The sequence below is a fragment of the Pleurodeles waltl genome, chromosome 7 (genome assembly GCF_031143425.1).
Source record: "Pleurodeles waltl isolate 20211129_DDA chromosome 7, aPleWal1.hap1.20221129, whole genome shotgun sequence".
Lineage (NCBI taxonomy): Eukaryota > Metazoa > Chordata > Amphibia > Caudata > Salamandridae > Pleurodeles > Pleurodeles waltl.
This window is the reverse complement of record NC_090446.1, coordinates 1,431,550,975-1,431,571,898: the sequence shown is the minus strand read 5'-3', so window position 1 is coordinate 1,431,571,898 and position 20,924 is coordinate 1,431,550,975. Positions and strand designations below refer to the sequence as shown.

The following is a 20,924-nucleotide window of genomic DNA, read 5'->3' as shown; positions in this document are numbered from 1 at the left end:
GTACCGGGGCAGGGCCATTGACACAGCCGTGTACATCGCCCGGTACAGACACCCAAATGCACTGTTAGTGTCACAAGGGCATGCAAGGTCACCAACGTGGTCGGGCGAGGCTAGATGGTGTTCGTCTGATAAGGACAGTCACCACGAGAAGTCAGTGCTGATCCAGGTGTATTCTCACGTGTACCCAAGCAAGGGAGGGAGCGATCAAAGAAACTCAATTACTGAGTCATTTCAGATTCCCTTTACAAGTGGCAGGCTCGCTCCGTGCAATCAAACTCCCCCCCAGTCACCCGTGGTTACTGAGGCAGGCACAACAAGTACGACTGAAAAATTGATCGTTTTAGGCACCAGGCCATCACAGCGTGCACTTGCAAAGCAGGGCGGTCCCACTTCCTGAACCGCAGGTGAGGCTGCAGGAAGTGATGTTATGGCAACCTTGAAGTTGTAAGTTATTTACGTAGGTTTCAATGTCCAAATCAGTTATCACCCAAGGTTTCAATAACCATACTAGATGCTAGCGCTGCTGGCTTGAATGCACACACCGTGGTGGGCAGATACGATCACCACAGTTTTCAACAACCACACCATGGTTTGATATAATCTCGCTCGCAGAAGTCTCCAGCATAGGTTTAGAAGGACTGGTTCCAAATCAGCATTAGGGTAACAAAGGACCGTGTAAATATATTCCTTTTAGTTTCACAGTGTACAAATGTAATGTGAATGATCTGAATGTCTGGCATAGATCTTGCCCTCCTGAACCAGTGTTAGACACAGCTGCACTACAGCGTTCAGTGACCATGTCATAGTTTTACATTATCAACAAAGGTTCCAATGACCATGTTATGGTGTAATGTCATCAACACAGGTTCCTATGACCACGTTATGGTGTAATGTCATCAACACAGGTTCCTATGACCATGTTATTGTATTGTAATCGCATTTATATAGCGCTTACTACCCCTGACGAGGCGCCAAAGCGCTTTTCGATGAGTAGCACGCTACTCTGGAACCCAACAAGAATTAGTGATGGATTAGTATCGTTAAATAATGAGTACAGTACAGTTTTAGTATTATTATGAGTTAATTTGAGCCGCGGATATGAGAGTTTGTTAGTTAGTTTGACTGGAGTAATTGAGGGGTGGAGGAGGAAAAAATCCAGAAGTGTTAATTGGGAATATATCCTTCATTTATTCAACCCAAAGGCTTGGGATGAGTAAAGGGGGGGTGGAGGGGGGAAGAGTATGTGGAAGGGTTAGGGAGAGCATAGTAGCAGGGTGAGATACATGAGGGAGAATTTAGTAGGGTTGTGTGGGAGGTCACAGTAGTAGAGTGAGGTTTGGTGAGTTAGATGTGGAAGCGGAGGGAAGAGCTTAGGCAGAGTTATTTAGGAGATGAAAGTAGTAGAAGGGATTTGGGATGAGTCAGAGTGAGAATGGAGGATAGTTTGATAGAGACATGACATATGATGATGAGTAGATAAGTGTGATAAGATGAGAGCAGGAATTCATAGATATCTAGTATAACAACCCACCCAGGAGCCATGCAATGATCCACGAACATGCCAAGCACAGAAACAACATATACACATACATATATATATATATATACATACATACATGTGTATATATATATATATATATATATATATATATATATATATACACACACACACACACACACACACACACACACGAATACACACACACATATGCACATACAATACATAATTAGAACCATGGGTAAAAAATACTTAGTCAAACAGGTTTAAAGAGTGTGTGTGTATTTTATTGTTATGACATAGTAGCAATACATATTTTCTAAAGAAACTATACATAAACAGAAATATACATATAATCTGAAAAAATATTTATCAACATAGGCATATGCAGTTCATAGTTGTTTGAATATGGTGGTTATGAATGAAAGAGCCAACTCTTGAGTAGTTTTCTGAAGACAAGAAAGTTATCTGTGGCTCTTATAGTTGGGGGTAATGAATTCCATAGTTTGGCTGCTTGGACGGAGAAGGATGTACCACCTATAGTCTTTTTCTTGTATGGTGGTGTTCTAAGGCGGGGTGCCAATCTTGAGCGGAGGGTTCGTTGTTGGATGTATTTGGTAATTTTCTTTCTGATAAAAAGCGGTCCTGTTCCATGTATAGCTTTGTGGGTGATACAAAGCAGCTTGAAAGTGCATCTTCTGGCAACGGGTAACCAGTGTAGTGCTCTCAAGGCAGGGGAGATGTGGGCTTGCGGCTTTATATGTAATAGTAGCCGGACTGCGGAATTCTGGATACGTTATAGTTTTTTCATAACAGATAGAGATGATCCATGGTAGAGGCCATTGGCATAATCCAGTTTGGATAGTACAAGCGAGATAGTAGCTTGCACCTTGTGTGGAAATCCGAGGTGGGGGAAGATGCATCGTAAAGTCTTCAAGGTGATGAAGCTTGTGCGTGCTAATTTGTCTACTTGGGCATTCATAGTTAACTTGGAATCCATGGTGATTCCTAGGTTTTTAACTTCCTTGGATAATTGAGGAGGTGGTCCAAGATCGTCAGGCCAGACGCACAGAGGGTCATAATTTTTCCAGTCACCACATATGAGTATTTCTGTTTTGGAGGTATTTAGTTTGAGATGGCTCCAGGTCATCCACTGATCAACGGCTCTGAGGCATCTGAAGATTTGTGAGTTTTCAATGTTTTTGGGGTCTTCTAATTTAAGTAGTATTTGTGTGTCATCTGCATAGTTGTAGCATGTGAGATGGAAACCATTGATCAGTTCTGGTAAAGATATCATGTAGATGTTGAAAAGCAAAGGTGAGATGATTGACCCTTGGGGGACCCCTGTTTTTGTGAGGTAGGGTTCGGACGAGAAGGGGGGCGAGTGGATGATATTCTATCTTTTTTGAAGATAGGAAGTAATCCAGTCGAGAGCAATCCCTTGTATGACGGCATTGTGTAGTCTTTGAGTTAGGGTGTCATGGTCAACCATATCAAAGGCAGCTGAGAGGTCCAAGAGAAGTAGTGCAGCAACTCCATTTCGGTCAACTGTGTTTTTAAGATCGTCCCAGATTGCCATGAGTGCTGATTCAGTGCTTCTTCCTGGACGGAATCCAGTTTGGAAGTCTGAAAGTATAGAATTGTCTTCAATGAATTGTGACATCTGGGCGAATGCTGCTCTTTTTATCAATTTGCCCAGGAAAGGTCCATTTGTGATTGGTCTGTAGTTGTTGGGGTCTTGCGGGTCTAGGTTTGTTTTCTTTAATAAAGGTTGAGATTGTATGTATGCCTTTTTCAGGTCTACAGGAAAAGTTCCTGAAGTTAAAGAGTTGTTGATGATTCTTCTTACAGTGTAATGTCACCAACACAGGTTTCAATGACCAAATCGTGGTTTGCTAAGATTCCGCAAGATTTCGACGACTATGCCCTTGTTTATAGTTTGATGCCATCACACCACCTTCCAACAGCCGCAGTTAAAGGTGAGAAACCTTGGAGTCATATCTGCAGAAAGCCCTATCACACAATGTGAGACATTAACGTGCCATATCTGGCTACTCGGCAAAGCACCGCCCTAACCACAAGGGTAGACAAACTTCCCTAGACCATTGGGTGCATGCAGGATGCATGTCTTCAAGTTGAAAGCAAGCAGGTGGCTTTTACTCACCAAATCGGAGCATCACCAAAAACTGACACGGTTTTGGCAAATTACATCAACAGAATGCATTCTATAATTTTCCTTTTATTTAATTCATTGTGAATTACACATTTTTCCCAGTAATGCTGTAAATAGCTATACTGTACATGAGATCATTGGCAGTAAAATGGATACATGAAATGGATGAGGATGGTTGGTGGTACAATGTAGTGATGGCTTGTTGTACAGAATGCCGTTCACATGTGCATTCAGTTGAGGCAGCAGAATCCCTTTGGTCTGAGATGTGGTGCCAGGGGCACTGTAACCTTTTGCTACAGTGGTCCAGCACACAGCCTTCGGCTGGGGGTGGTGGGTCTGTGGCCAGTCCTTGGGGCAGAGCCCTATAACCATCCAACGCAGCCCACGGCCTTTGACCGTGCGCAGCGGGGGTTGCCAGCAGGGTCTGGTCTGTGGCCAGGCCCTGCAGCCAAGCCCCTATAACCACCCGACCATGCACAGCGAGGGTTGGCCACAGGGCTGGGCCTGCTGCCAAACCCTATAAGCACCTGGCTGAGCGCTGTGCACTGGCTTTGGTCATGCGCTGCGGGGGTTGGCTGCAGGGCCTGGCCACAAACCAGGCCCTGCAGCCAAGCCCCTATAACCACCCAGAGAAAAATTGAAAGAGGGAGACAGAGAGCTTTTCCAGGCATTGATGAATGATATACTTAGAATGAGATATTTTGAGACAAACTGAAAAAATTAATGCATTTGTCAAATAAGTAGAGTGCAATCATCTTTCAGTATGTACCTTAAATATTTCAAGTAAAAAAAAAAAAAACTGTAATATGGAAATGACCATAGTCACACCTAGATTAGAACCCATAACATTCAGTGTACGGGTCTGAGACCTTAACCACTAGGCCAAAAGTGACTTCTTAGCATGTGGTGGCCACATTTAACTATGACATTGAACACAAAGATTCTGAATGAAAAAAACACTTCAATGTGACATCACTAGGAATGTTTAACAGTCAAAACTAAATCTTTGCCCCCGGGAGATGGTGGTCTCCGGGGCTGGCTTCTGCGCGCCGACACATACATTATTAGTTTAGCCCTGAGGAGGTGGCGGTCCCCGGTGCTGCAGTGGGGCTGCGTCCCCCTAAAAATATCACTTTTCCTGGGCCCCAGGGAGGTGGCCGTCCCTCGTGCTGTGGGTGGGGGGGCTCAGGGCATGGCCCTCCCCCGCATATTACTGGAAGTGGGTCCTGTGGTTGTGGCAGTCACTGGGGTTGTTCACCCCCACATGAACAAAAATGTTTTGCCCCTAGAATCTAATATTCTCCCCAGGGAGGTGGAGGCCCCGGGGGCTTCAGCAAGCCCAGGAGGGGGCCCGTACACCTCCCTCCTTATATTTTGCATGTCCCCCAGGACCTGGCCAACCCAGGGACTTCAGTAAGGTAAATAAGCAGGAAAGCAAACTTTTTTTCATTTTAAAAAAAACTTTGGGAAACTAAGCAGGTCTGTGGATATTTCCAATTATTATTTTTTTTAAATGCTTTTTAGCCCTGGAAGGGTCCCTTGGGACCGCAGCACCAGAGCTAAGGGGTCAGGGTTTTCCTACCCATGCCCCTTTTATAAAAAAAATATATCTTTACTTTTCTTCTGGGACTCAACTGGGACTACAACGCGTGTCCTTCGCCATGCACAGTTTTCTCATCAATAATTTTACTGCAAATGTTACAGTGATATTATCAATGATGTCAAAGAAGATATCATAAGTGATAAATAACTGGGGTAATTAGCAGTGCATGGAGAGGGTGCGAGTTATAGTTACTTGAAATAACTAACTGTAACAGCTGAATTTCTATGGTTTTGTGCAGGTAAAATCTGAACCTAACTATAATGTCCCTGTAACCTTTGGGTTTTTTATTGAATTTCTAAGATTTTTTTTTTAATTCTATTCATTTCCCAGCTATAACATCCATGTAGCCTTTGTTTTTTCAGTGAATTTGTAGGCTATTATTAATTTTAAGTAAGATGTCCATCGCAATGTTTGGGGGGTTGTGTTGGATGCAGGGCATGGCCTGGCATTGTGTTGCCCCAACCCAAGCGTGCTGCTCCTACACCCCCCACCACCTTCCCATCCTTTGTCTAGTCTATGCTCCTGCTTCCTCATTACAGCCCTGTGTGCCCCTTGTTCTGCCACTGTCGTTTCTCACCTCCCCTGACAAGTTAGCTTGTGTTACGAGCCCATCCACCAGTCCCCTTCCTCCTGCCCGCACGGTCAATGTGCTGCCACTGCCCCCTCCCTTCTGCTCTACATGGTGAGTTATGCTGCAACTGCCACTCCTGTCTGTCTGTATTGGTCAGCTTGCTACCCTTGCCTCTTTCCACTCTGCACTCTGCTGTCCATGCGCATGGTCCTGTCCCCTCCCTATTGTTTTCCATGGTCTGTTGTGCTGCACTGCCGCCCGCTTGCCCTGTGTGGTGTGGTGTGCTGCTGCAACTCCTGACCCTGGCCCTGTAAGGTAAGCTTGGTGCACCTATCCATCTCCCTCCTGCCCTCTGTTATCTGAGTCCATGTCCTGACCCTATTCCTCCTGGCCTCCGTGATCTAATGTACCATACTTGCGAACATTTTGAACCTGGTAAGAGGGAGAAATTGGAAAACAAATGTGGGGTATTGATTTTCCCCATCGATAGTCTGTTATGGTGCCATAGTCTCACTTGCCTGTCCTGCAATGTTGGTTTATTGCCCATGCACCCCTTTTCTCTGCCCTCCGTGGTCCATTGTATTGCCACTGTCCCTCTTGCCTGCCCAGCCTCGTCCATTTGTCGCCTCTGCACCCTCCTCTCTGCCCTCAATTGTTTGAGTCCATGCGCCTGACCCCTGACTCCCCACAGTATTCTAATGAACAACTAGATTGCTAATACTGTGTATTTATTATAGAAGTGTGGGACGCCTGGCATCATCTTGATGTAATAAAAACTCTAATCACTAAAGCATTTCCTTTAGAAATTATAAAAATGAGAGTGTTTTATTCCCATAAAAATCATGGTTAGTGCTCTAAAAAACTAATATGAAGACATTTTCTGAGTTCTCAAATAGTGACAAAGTACAGTTAAATTATTTGCTATCTTCATGCTTTTTTATCCAGCTGATCACTTAATCATTTCTTACATTTATGGGAGAAGATGTGGCGTTACAGCCAGAGCTGCAAACGTTGCAACTGTGCAACCAGGTTTGAGATTTGGCGTCTGCTCATCATCCTGTGATTCTGAGCAAATCACTTAATCTCCCCATGCCTAAAACCAAAATTAATGTGTCTTTGTGTAATGTAACTGGTGCTCGCGTAAAGGACACCAATACCTTCAGGTCAAATCTGCTCTATATAGGACTGCACAAAACTAAAAACAATAAGTATTTTGCACATTTCTGTTACTGGGCTATCGTTGAGCTACATTTGGGAAATAAGTGTGCTACATTTGGGCTCTTTTTTCTCTGGTGGCCATCTTGGGATACATATTTGTTATGCAACCCCTAATATCCTTATTTACTGCAGTATCCTTAGTGTGGAATGCTTTCAGTTTTCCACTTTGATTCCATCAAGATGGAGTTCAGATGTGCCGCATATTTGGCATAAATTCAGAATGTTGGCACTCTAGTTACTCATTAAAACACTGCAAGCTGCTGATCACCAGGGAGTTAACGAGCAGTATGCTGCCAGTGTTGAAAGTGCATGTTTCAGTCTGCATGTCAGAATGTTTTGATTAAATAAAATAGAAGAGAAAGATATATGAGAACTCACCTAAAACATGTCACAATGTTTCTTTGTATGCACTAACCATGATTTCTATGACAAAATGCCCTCATTTTGTTCCTTTCTAAATTAACTGTTTCAAGTTTTACCAGTTTGATTCCATCAAGATGGCTTCAGGAGGGCCCCCCCCCCTCTTTATCATAAGTAGACTGTTAGCGCTCTAGTTGTCCTTTAGAACACTCTGGGAGGCTGCAGTAGAACACAGGGGAATCGACTGACAAACCACTCCTGTTGGAAGTACATGTTTTACTTAGAATGTCAGACTTCATTCTCATATGGCTGATAAAATATAGTGTGATTTTACAGAAAATCATGAGAAAACAGTTTTCCCTCAAACATGATTGATGAAATCCCAGTAGTGTAAAATCACCTTAGAACACACCACAATTCCTAAAATTAGTATGGTTCCATCAACAAATGATTTATATTGCAACTAACATCTGTCATTACCCTTTATATGTTCTCCTTTTTGTGACCCCCAAAACCTGCCATTCTATACAATGCATTTCAATGCGTTGCTATCATGCATATTGGTCCCAAGATGGCTGCTAGCACTTCCTGGTTGAAGTGCTGGCAGCCAATCAGATCTCACTATGAGATTTGTGCTTAGGCTCTGCCAGATATACAAATTTAGTTTTCTTTGAGTATAAGTACTGATCGGATTTACACCAAATGACAAGACGCATTGCCAAAGCCAATAGGTCTTGCCTATGCAAGAGCTATATATTGGCTGTGTCAATGCGTTTTAGCCACGTTGCACACAAGTGTAGCTTTTAGTCAGCATGGCTAACAGTTAGTGGAGATTCAAAAAAACAAACAAAAAAAAAAGCACTGCCAAAGCCAACTGATCTCGCCAATCCGAGAGATAATGGTTTTGTTACTCTGTCTTAGCCATGTTGTACAGCAACCCAGCTGCTGTACAACATGGCTAAAAATAGGGGAAAAAGCACAAAGCTACTTATAATGTAAATGCAAATATGAAGAAAGCTAAAAAACAAACACATCGGGGCACAAGGACATTACAAATCAGTGCTAGTGCAACAATATAACGAAAAAAGATTACATTATAAAAAACAGAATGAGCTAAACATGCTGAACCGGAAGTAGTGTTAGCAAACATTAATATCAAGTAGCGAAAAAAATGTGGACACATTCAAAATGACAATGCTATGCAGTCCGAACGTACAACTAATCTTAACGCCAATGGAATGCCAATGCAAGTAGCAGAAATATATGTGAACATTTTCAAAACGCCAAAGCAAAGCAGATACAAAAAACAGTCAGAGCAGAAACAAAATAAAAAAGCTGATACAAAACAGAAAAAAGAAAATGAACAAAAAACTTCTCATAAGCACAGCGCCAGTCGCACAAAGACACAAATCAAAGAAAATTAATTTGTACTTTGTCCATGCTCCAAAACATTAAATGGAAGGGATGGCAGAGTGAAAATTGAGCCTGCAAATAGAAAGTGATGGCGGGGCTCCAAGGGCCAGATAAACGACCATTTCATTTTGCGAATCTCTAATTGCGATTCATTGCGAATCGGAATTAGAGACTCGCAAAAATAAATTTACAAATGTATCTCAGACACATTTAGCGATTCCCATTTGGAATGGCTGCATTCACAGGGATGGTGGCCTGCTGGGCTCACCAGACCAACATGTCTGTGACTGCTTTTCAATAAATGCAGCTCATTTTCCTTAAAGAAAAATGGGATGCAATTCAAAAAGAAAGATGAAAAGTTTTCTTTTCATTTTTTCAGAGCAGGCAGTGGTCTATGGGAATACTGACTGCTCTGAAAAATATTTTTGCAAGCATTCGCAAAGGGGAAGGGGTCTCCACAGGTGGGCAGATGGAGGATCAGCCAGAAGTAGAAGAAAGAGAAGTGAAATGAGGCCTTTACTGAGAAAGGCCAGGTAAACTACCCCATCACATGCCGGGAGTGGGTCAACGATGCTATGGATGGAGCGGTGACTGTGGTGGGCGCACAGTGTTTAGAGTTAAAAGTTAAAACTAGATCAGAAGGAAGATGGAGCATGACGAGGGAGCTCCGAAGTAGGTGTGTTTCAGTCAGGAAGAAAAAGAAAAAACTGTGACTCATCAACGGGTCAGACTGAGTGGGTTGGTGTAATTATGAAAGTGGGTGCTAGATATAACGTAAACATCGCTTTGAGTGTGCCAGCCCAGCCTATGGATTTCCAGGAGCTCGGGGTACAGATCTCCTCTCATTTGAAGCTATGGCTGTGCCTGTGCCATCAGAGATTGCATTTTGCAGGTGGGTGGTGGAGGGGGCACAGGAGGGAAGAGGGGCAGAGAGAAAGGAGGGACAGAGAGAAAGAAGGGGTAGCGAGAGTCGAATCTCAGTGATGCGTAGCTCTGAGGCAGGTAGTGTGAAAAGACCCCATGCCTGTCACTGTGGTCATTCGAGGACCAAGGGAGTCAGTCTGGTGAAAGCTTTTGTTTTGATGTGGAGGCGTGAGCGGCTGGTGCTGGAAATTTGAACAGTAATATGGATCAGAGCCTGATCCAGGTGATGGTGGGTGGAGAGTGGGTCAGTAGAAGTAAAAGACATGGCTTGTGTATTTTTGTACGTTAGCTTGTGTAGTAAATAATGTCTGCAACCGGCAACTACAATGCACCAAAAATTGCCCCCAAGGGTCCTTGGCCAAGTCACAAAAACAATATTATTTAACCTAACACACACAACGTGTGCTTTCCATGGTGAAGTCAACTAGGGTGGCACTGGCCTCACTAGTCTTACCTCTTAGTGTCTTCAAAGAGCTTCTCAAGCCACACTGTAGGTTTGTGGATCTCAGCATGAAAGGCATCACCCTAGGTGGCCAAGACAGGCCTCTTGTGCTATCACAGTGGCATTGTCAATAGTGTGAAAGATGGTGCCAGTGTGTGTTTTAAGGATCATATCATAGGATTAATTTTAATGATTACCCAACAAACCACTGATATTAACATTTACGCCGTAAAGCGTGGAGGAATCTTCCTCTCTTCCCCCCCAAACAGTGAAGGGTAGAGTTGTCCGGGGCGCATCCACCGATATGGGTGGCGCACTTACACGCTACACATAAGATCGCCCCGCCGGGTCCATGAGATATGAGATAGGAAGTGGGACTTGAAGGGTCCTTGACCTTCCTTTTCATACATTATTGACGGGAGTGGTGAGTGATAGCTACCGTTTATATTGTTTGCTCCCCACAGGAACAGCAAAATTATTGATCTGTAAAGAAATGGCTCCCTGTTGCAATTACCCCCCACTTTTTGCCTGATACGGATGCTGACTTGACTGAGAAGTGTGCTGGGACCCTGCTAACCAGGCCCCAGCAACAGTGTTCTTTCACCTAAAATGTACCATTGATTCCACAATTGGCACACCCTGGCCTCCAGATAAGTCCCTTGTAACTGGTACCTCTGGTACCAAGGGCCCTGATGCCAGGGAAGGTCTCTAAGGGCTGCAGCATGTATTATGCCACCCTAGAGACCCCTCACTCAGCACAGACACACTGCTTACCAGCTTGTGTGTGCTAGTGAGAACAAAATGAGTAAGTCGACATGGCACTCCCCTCAGGGTGCCATGCCAGCCTCTCACTGCCTATGCAGTATAGGTAAGACACCCCTCTAGCAGGCCTTACAGCCCTAAGGCAGGGTGCACTATACCATAGGTGAGGGTACCAGTGCATGAGCACTGTGCCCCTACAGTGTCTAAGCAAAACCTTAGACATTGTAAGTGCAGGGTAGCCATAAGAGTATATGGTCTGGGAGTCTGTTTTACACGAACTCCACAGCACCATAATGGCTACACTGAAAACTGGGAAGTTTGGTATCAAACTTCTCAGCACAATAAATGCACACTGATGCCAGTGTACATTTTATTGTAAAATACACCACAGAGGGCACCTTAGAGGTGCCCCCTGAAACTTAACCGACTATCTGTGTAGGCTGACTGGTTCCAGCAGCCTGCCACACTAGGGACATGTTGCTGGCCCCATGGGGAGAGTGCCTTTGTCACTCTGAGGCCAGTAACAAAGCCTGCACTGGGTGGAGATGCTAACACCTCCCCCAGGCAGGAGCTGTAACACCTGGCGGTGAGCCTCAAAGGCTCACCCCTTTGTCACAGCACCGCAGGGCACTCCAGCTAGTGGAGTTGCCCGCCCCCTCCGGCCCCGGCCCCCACTTTTGGCGGCAAGGCCGGAGAAAATAATGAGAATAACAAGGAGGAGTCACTGACCAGTCAGGACAGCCCCTAAGGTGTCCTGAGCTGAGGTGACTCTAACTTTTAGAAATCCTCCATCTTGCAGATGGAGGATTCCCCCAATAGGATTAGGGATGTGACCCCCTCCCCTTGGGAGGAGGCACAAAGAGGGTGTACCCACCCTCAGGGCTAGTAGCCATTGGCTACTAACCCCCCAGACCTAAACACGCCCTTAAATTTAGTATTTAAGGGCTTCCCTGAACCTAAAGATTTAGATTCCTGCAACAACAAGAAGAAGGACTGCCTAGCTGAAAACCCCTGCAGAGGAAGACCAGAAGACAACAACTGCCTTGGCTCCAGAAACTCACCGGCCTGTCTCCTGCCTTCCAAAGAACTCTGCTCCAGCGACGCCTTCCAAAGGGACCAGCGACCTCTGAATCCTCTGAGGACTGCCCTGCTTCGACGACGACAAGAAACTCCCGAGGACAGCGGACCTGCTCCAAAAAGACTGCAACTTTATCCAAAGGAGCAGCTTTAAAGAACCCTGCAATCTCCCCGCCAGAAGCGTGAGACTTGCAACACTGCACCCGGCGACCCCGACTCGGCTGGTGGAGAACCAACACCTCAGGGAGGACCCCCGGACTACTCTACGACTGTGAGTACCAAAACCTGTCCCCCCTGAGCCCCCACAGCGCCGCCTGCAGAGGGAATCCAGAGGCTTCCCCTGACCGCGACTCTCTGAAACCTAAGTCCCGACGCCTGGAAAAGACCCTGCACCCGCAGCCCCCAGGACCTGAAGGACCGGACTTTCACTGCAGAAGTGACCCCCAGGAGTCCCTCTCCCTTGTCCAAGTGGAGGTTTCCCCGAGGAAGCCCCCCCTTGCCTGCCTGCAGCGCTGAAGAGATCCCTTGATCTCTCATTGACTTCCATTGCGAACCCGACGCTTGTTCTAACACTGCACCCGGCCGCCCCCGCGCCGCTCAGGGTGAAATTTCTGTGTGGGCTTGTGTCCCCCCCGGTGCCCTACAAAACCCCCCTGGTCTGCCCTCCGAAGACGCGGGTACTTACCTGCTGGCAGACTGGAACCGGGGCACCCCCTTCTCTCCATTGAAGCCTATGCGTTTTGGGCACCACTTTGAACTCTGCACCTGACCGGCCCTGAGCTGCTGGTGTGGTAACTTTGGGGTTGCTCTGAACCCCCAACGGTGGGCTACCTTGGACCAAGAACTGAACCCTGTAAGTGTCTTACTTACCTGGTAAAACTAACAAAAACTTACCTCCCCCAGGAACTGTGAAAATTGCACTGTGTCCACTTTTAAAATAGCTATTTGTGAATAACTTGAAAAGTATACATGCAATTGAAATGATTCAAAGTTCCTAATGTACTTACCTGCAATACCTTTCAAACAAGATATTACATGTTAAATTTGAACCTGTGGTTCTTAAAATAAACTAAGAAAATATATTTTTCTATAACAAAACCTATTGGCTGGATTTGTCTCTGAGTGTGTGTACCTCATTTATTGTCTATGTGTATGTACAACAAATGCTTAACACTACTCCTTGGATAAGCCTACTGCTCGACCACACTACCACAAAATAGAGCATTAGTATTATCTCTTTTTACCACTATTTTACCTCTAAGGGGAACCCTTGGACTCTGTGCATGCTATTCCTTACTTTGAAATAGCACATACAGAGCCAACTTCCTACAGAATTTCAGAATACAGGATTGCAACAGTAAGCCTTTAGATTTTTCAACACTGCAAGTGGACTATAGACTTTACTATATGTAAGACTGCGATTCCCTTTCTCATTTACCTAGACTGGTAATGGATGAAAGCAGGAAAACTTTATAAATACTTGATAGAACCTGGAAGGAACTCTGGTGAGTCTCCTTTTGGGAGTGTTTTATTTAAGGTACTCAGTTCTAGATTGTAGCTTTTTTTTATTCAAGGGGGGCACCCTACAAGAGTGCTTTCGGAAGAACATGATTAGTACTATGAGATTAAAGTGGGTGAGTAGTATCACAAACCACGATTTTGGATGAATTAACATTTCGGGTGGCAGAGTGCACTAACTATGGATATGTATGATAAGGCCTAAATAGGCATGCAAATGGTCACAGCAGCACTATTAGGATCTATTAAGGGAGGTGACCGCCAACACCATGTGGTGGCTCGGCTCAGTCTGCTTAGACACACTTTTTAAATATTACGGAGGTATCTGTTTATGTACTTTGTGATGTTTTCAATAGGTTTGATGAACTTCACTTCTCTTCCAGTGTCCTGATGAGGCCAATATGGTAATGGCCCAAACGTGCTGGTAATCTTTGAAAGGAGTCCCGAAAAAGTTTTTAAAAATAGCTAGAATAGTGATAGGTGGAATATGAGGTCATTGAGCCCAGAAACCTCAGCAGAGGTTGGACTACCTTGGGTGGATTTGATGCACTGAGGACTGGACACAACCACCTTTAGCAAAATTAAAAAGCTAATATTTGAGACAGAAATGTGTGAAGTTTCAGAACTCATAAGCTGATGTTTGGAGAAAAATGGTTGAATGTTTAAAATGTATTTAAAGATATTATTTGAGTGAAAAATCGTGTGGTGTTGGAGAGACATATTACTCATATTATTACTTTGGGGTGCTACTCGGATTACAGTTATGGCTGTTATGTATGAACCATATAGAGGCATTTCAAATTGATAATTATTTATTTACTTTAGTGTTGACAACCCTGCCGGATGCACTGATGTGTTCACTGCAGAAAATCTTGGATGGGGCCATCACTGTTAAAACACCAATATCAGTAGCTGACAGTGATTTTCACTGAACATAAGTAGCTCTTATAACAGAAAAGGTTGGAGACCCCTGCTCTATATTGTGGTCTTAATTATTCACGAGCAGGAGGCTGCAACTCCCGGAAGAGGTGAAAAGAGGGAAAACGAAAGTTAAACGGGGCAAAGGTGATGCATCAATGTAACCAGAAGGGGGAGAAGGAAGGAAAACAATTTAAATTAACAGTACTAGCACAGTAACCCCTTCAGATAAAGAACTCGCTAACCAGAGCTGTGAATTACAACAGCTAGGAATGCTGGACTCCTCTCAGCTGTGCTGCCCCGCCCCTTCTCCTGGGTTCATAGCACTGCAGGGACGCTCCTCGATGCAAGCCTGCATTCCACAGCTGAAGGCTGCGTCCTCAACTATGATACAAACTACCATTGAATCTGCCCTGGGCAGAACAACAAGCACATGTGGACCAAGACCAAACACGAGAAATGAAGAAGTAGGAGGCACAAAAACGGAACTTGTCAAGAACATGTAATGTGGACAAATGACTGAAGCGTTGTGCAATGCGGAGGGCAAGGGATTGGCATTTGTTGCAACTTGTGAGCAGCGCCGGCGCTGTAAACAGAGAGAGCGAAAGTGTATTAAAAAAAAACTAAACAGAAAGTGATACATAAAAAAACTAAGGAAAAAAACGTGAGTATCAGAAGAGAAACAGGGGTAGGGGAAGGAGGGTGGAAAACAGAATAGTAATAAATAGCAAGGAGAGAACAAAGTGAGGAGAACAGGAAAAAAAAAGATAAGAACGTGGGGTCAACGACACACAAAGGGAAGAGGGGGTGGGGTGGTGAATGCAGACAGGCCACGGGAAGTGGAGGCAAGGATAGTAGTGCGAGGGATCGGGAGGGGACTGGGACGACGACGACGACGGAGAAGGGACAGAAGGAGGATAGGGAAAAGCAGACGGAATGGGTCGGAGGGTGCGGGGAATGTGTACAACAGGCACTGGCAGAGATAAACAGTTCTGGGTTTACTGTAAGCATTCAAGAGTCAGCAGAGACAGGCTAGTCCTTCCTGCAGTGGAAGAGATCAGGTGGGAGCGGAAGTATACACCCAGCTGCCAATAGCTGTACGTGAAAGAGATTTGCCACCTTGGGCTTTGTAGCGTCGCGCTGGTCGGCTAGCGCGCGGCTATTCAATAAAACACACGGAGTCGCGTGTGTTTTAAACTCCCTTTATTCTCAACGAATACTCCGTCACATACTAACTTCCCGCTCTTCCCACACCCCTTTTATGCCCTCCCCCTCCCGCCAATGGTGCAAACCACCTTGCACCTGTTTCGGAGGGGTCGGGCTCTAAACCCCCCTCTCCTGCTTCCTTCCTCTGGTGTTGACCGCTTCCGCTGTCAACACTACATCCCTCCCCAACAGGGGAAAGGGTGTAGATTAAAATATCAAACAAAACTGAACTGGGTAGCTGGAACAGCTCAACGTTCACCGAGCAGCATGCAGGACGGAACAGTCGCATGCGAAGTCCGCATACCGTCGTGAAGGCCCAGGGTTGTGCCGTAGTGAGTATCTCTCTGCTCCCGACCGCCCTGATGTTTGTGCTCCTTCTCTGTTTGGTCCAGACGTTTCTGATTCTGCCGCCTGTGCTTTCCTTTGTTCCGTTGTTGGTCGGTCTCTTGGTTGCTCCTGACTGTGTCCTGGTTCATCTAGTGTGAGACTCCAGTCATTTGGCTCGGTGTCTGATTCGGCTCTTGTCTCTGTGTAGTTCCTGCCCTCTCCGCTGGATGTTTGTGGGATTAGCCTCTTGAAGAAACCCACATTCCTGGTTACTTTTTCTTGGCCCCTCTGGGCCGTCACCATTGTGCCTTTTACTGTGATCACCGTCCACGGTTTGACTTCGAAAGGTAGTCGGAATTTGCTACCTGGGTGGCGGTCTTTCACTAACACCGTGTCTCCCACTTTCACCCTTGTATGCTTGGCCCCTCTTTTCCGGGATGCGTACCTATTTGCGGCACTCCTCCTGGTTGCTGATTTACTGGGTGGCGGTGTGCTTACTGCCCAGGATGGGTGGTGCGGGATGGCGTCTACTACTGTTCTGCCGAAACAGAGCCGGCTGGGCGTGACTCCTGTGGTGGCATGTGGTGTTACTCTGTACTCCCTTAGGAACACATAGATTGCTCTCTCAATGTCTCTAGCTTCCGCCACTGCTATGCGGATTACTTTATTGAGGGTTCTCACGAACCTCTCCACCTCGCCGTTTGCTTGTGGCCACCGCGGGGCGATGCGTCTGTGTTTTGTGTTTGTGGACTCTAGGAACTGTTCCCACTCGCGGCTGTTGAACGGGGGTCCGTTGTCTGTGCGGATTTCGCAGAAGAAACCGTGAGTGGCCATGAGCTTCTCCACTTTGGGAATGACTGCTTGTGCTGATGTTGACTTTACCACTTCAACCTCTGGATACCGTGAGAAATCGTCTATCATAATGAGCATGTGCGACCCGTCTGGTAGGTGGCCAAAATCGGCGCTCACGCTTTCCCATGGTGCCGTCGGGTCTTGTTCCGTTATGACGGGTGCGGGGGGGTCGGGGTTGCCACTGGCTTGGCAGGCCATGCACCTCTGGATTGTGTCTTCCACTAGTCTGTCCAGGCCTGGGAACCAGACTTTGTTCCTGATGCGGCTTTTGGATTTGACAACCCCTTGGTGTGCTTCGTGTGCCAAAGATACTACTCTTTCGGTGAGGCTGGTTGGAATAACTAGACGGAGCCCCCTGAGTAGACAGCCTTCCTTGCTTACAGACAGTTCTTGGCGCACGTTGAATAGTGCGTGCAGGCAAGCTTGGGCCTGCTGCGTACGGAATGAGTCCGGCCTTTGGAGGGGTCTCCATTCTCCTGTGCGGGTTGCCGCTATTGCTAGCTGTAGGCACTCATCCCGTTTGGTTGCCTCCACTACCTCCTTGAGTGGTATGGGTGCCGGCCGTGCTCTTTCTACTATGAGTCTCACATATTCTTCTGTGTCTTTGGCTTCCTCGATTTCCTTTGAAGTGGCTGGGCGTGCGTGCCTGGAGAGGAAATCCGCTGGGTTCTTTGTGCCGGGCTGATACGTGAGCGTGAAGTCGTATTCTTGTAATTGCAGGATCCACTTTTCAATTCTAGGGGGTGGTTTGGATGATGACCCTTTGAACAGCGGAAGCAGAGGTTTGTGGTCTGTCACTACTGAGAATGAATTTCCATAAAGGTACAGGTGGAAATGTCGGCAACCCCAGTGGATGGCGATGGCTTCTCTTTCGATTTGGGAATATCTTTGCTCCGTGGGCGTGAGTGTACGGCTTGCAAAAGCGATAGGGGCCCATCCACCACAGTCTTGCTTCTGACCTAGTACAGCCCCTAGCCCCGTGGGGCTTGCGTCCACTACAAGCTGTGATTGTCGTCGGGGGTCGAAGAATGCTAGGGTGGTGTCTGCTGAGAGTGCATCTTTGGTGGCCTGGAATGCGGTCTCTTGCTCGTTCTCCCATACCCACGGTTGGGCGGATTGTGTGAGCTTTCTTAGGGGCCCCGTGACGTCGGCCAAATTCTTCATGAACCTCCCGCAATACGTGACCATTCCCAAGAAACTTCTTATTCCTGTGACTGTTGTTGGTGCTGGGGCGTCCTGGATGTCTTTGACCTTCTGCGGATCAGGTCCGACTCCTTGTTTTGAGAATCGGTATCCGAAAAAGGAGATTTCTTCCTTGAGGAATTCACATTTGTCTCGGTGGAGCGTCAAACCTTTTGTTTGAAGTCTTGTTAAAACAGCTCGCAGTCGTTTCATGTGTTCTCCGATAGTCGGGGCATGAACTAAAATGTCGTCGCTGACGTTCAGTACTCCGGGGAGGTCATGTAGGACGTCCTTGATTACCTGCTGGAATATTTCCGCGGCACTGGATATACCAAAATTCAGTCTTTTGTAGCGCCATAGGCCGTTGTGTGTGGAGAAGGTGGTGATGTGCCTCGATTCGGGGTGTAGCATGATCTGGTGGTATCCTGATCAGAGATCCATCTTCGAGAACCAACAAGACCCTGTCAATTCGCTCAGGATATCGTCGATTGTGGGGGTAAGGTGGCGCTCTCTCTTTATTGCAAGATTTGGTATTCGCATGTCCACACAAATTCTGACTGCGTCGGGTTGTTTGGGCTTCTTTGCAACTACGATCAGGGATACCCACGGCGTGGGCCCAGTGACCCTTTCGATGATCCCTGCTTGCTCCAGCATGTGGAGCTCCTGTTCCACTTTGGGGCGGAGGTGGAAAGCGACTCGGCGGTGTCTGAGCACTCTTGGTGTGACTGACTCATCTATGTAGAGCCGTGGGGGGGCTCTCTGAGGCATCCGATACCGTCAAAAAGGGTCTTGAACTCTTGTGTGAGCTGGAGTAACGCATGTGCGTGTATGCTGAAAGCAAAGTGTACCAGTTCGAGGTCCTGGGCAGTCTGGCAGCCTAGTAGGAATCCTGTCCCGTCCTTGGATACATATATTTTTGTGGGTTTTGTGGTGTCGTCATGGCTGACCTCGGTGGTGAAAACCCCTGCTATTTGTAAAGGTTGGCTGTGCCCAAAAGCGAACACTTGGACGTTTGTGGGTCTTAGTGGTGGCAGTGGTTTAGGTAGGGTGTCGTACACATCTGTGGCCATTAAGTTTATTGATGCTCCGGTGTCTACCAACACTGACACTTGTGTGCCTTGGATTTTAACTTTGCAAGTGGGGAGTCGCCGGCCTTTTATGGTGTGTATAATGTGCACCACGTGAGATTCGTTGTCGGTGTCGCTCTCTGAATCGGGGTCCCAGGTGGTGTTTACCATTTTGACCGTTGTTTTGGGGGCTGCAGTAGACTGTTTTGGAGTTGATCTGCACACTTTGGCGAAGTGGTTCATCTTTCCGCAAGCACTGCACATTTTCCCCCACGCTGGACAGGTTGTTGGGTGTGTTGCTGGTCCTCCGCACCATTTGCACTTTCTGCTTGTGGGTTTGCCTTTGTAGGTGTCTTTGCGTCGCGTGGACTCCTTTGTTACTGCATTTGCTGTTTCGGCCTTCGGTTGGGCTGTTGATGGTTGTTCCATATGCGCTGCGCGAGCCCGCGCAAGCTCCTGTGACCGCCCTAGCGTTAGTATGTCCTTCATTGTCATATTTGGCTGTTGTAGTATGCGTTCTCGGAGTTTTGATGACGAGCACCCCTTGATAAACTGTGCTCTGACCTCGTCGTCTTCATCGGGCAGTGTGCAGGTGCTCGCTAGTTCTTTGAGTCTGGTGTATAACACATCAACCGACTCATCGGTTATTTGTCGAGCCTGGCGCAGGAGGAATCTTTCGTAGTCTGCGTTTGCATATGGTTCGAAATGCGCTGTGATTGCCGCTTTTAGGGTGTCGTATGTGCGAGGTCTGGCCTCAGTGACAGTCTTGAAAATTTTGTGTATGTCTGCTCCCCCTATATGGAGAAGGAGTGGTCTTTTCCTCTCTGCTTGTATGCCCAGAGCTTCAAAGTACGTTTCTAGGCGCTCCACCCAGACCTTCCATTTTGCTGCTTGGGTGGGGGGGGGGGCACCTGTGACTTGGAAGTGCTCTAGGAGCAGTATTCCGGCCATGCTGGCCATAGGGGTGTTGCGGGGAGTGTTGTGCGCTTTGTGTTTCTTCTTTTTATTTATGCACCAGTGCCCTTTGTGCACCGCCAGTGGAAAAACAGGGAAAACCGGAGAAATAGAAAAATATAGTGCTTTGATTCCCCTTTGTTTCCTTTCTTTCTGTAGTTTTGTCTCACAAATCTTATTGCTGTTCGTTTTATTTATTATTTTTTCCTTTTGTTTTTTTTTGTTTTTTAGTGCAGAGTGGCGCAGCGGGCGTCTGGGCTTGATATTGCTGGCGGGGGCTCGCGGGCACTTGCGCAGTGGACTAGGTTGCAGAGTTGTGCAGCGGAGTGCTTGAGCGTTCCAATGCGCTCCGGGCGTCTCACCTGACGTGCTCCGCTGTCCGATTGCCCTCTGGGGGCCTGTCGGTGGGCGTTTCTTTCAGCAGGCGCGCGGCCTCCCTGGGCGCAGGGCGCGACCTCCTCCGGTCGGCCGCCCGCGTCGGAGCTGGAGCGCAGCCGCGCCGTCCTGACACGTCCGTGTCAGTCTCCGATAGCCTCGCGGACGTCGAGGCTCAGCTGGACGAGGTATTGAGCTCCGGTGAGTTTGTGCGTCGATCGCTCTTCCTTCTTTTTTTTTTTTTTTTTTGAGAGCCTGGGTGCAGGCTAAAGCTCTTCTTCGTGCCGTGGCACACGGGGTCTTGAGTACCCTCGTTGCCAAATGTAGCGTCGCGCTGGTCGGCTAGCGCGCGGCTATTCAATAAAACACACGGAGTCGCGTGTGTTTTAAACTCCCTTTATTCTCAACGAATACTCCGTCACATACTAACTTCCCGCTCTTCCCACACCCCTTTTATGCCCTCCCCCTCCCGCCAATGGTGCAA

General features: G+C 46.9%; 1 protein-coding gene across 2 annotated transcripts in view; it reads right to left on the bottom strand.

The window, feature by feature from the left end:
* Positions 1 to 20,924, bottom strand: part of GRAMD1A (GRAM domain containing 1A) — a 679,043-nt gene that overhangs the window by 136,203 nt on the left and 521,916 nt on the right. The gene's annotated exons all lie outside the window — the stretch shown is intronic.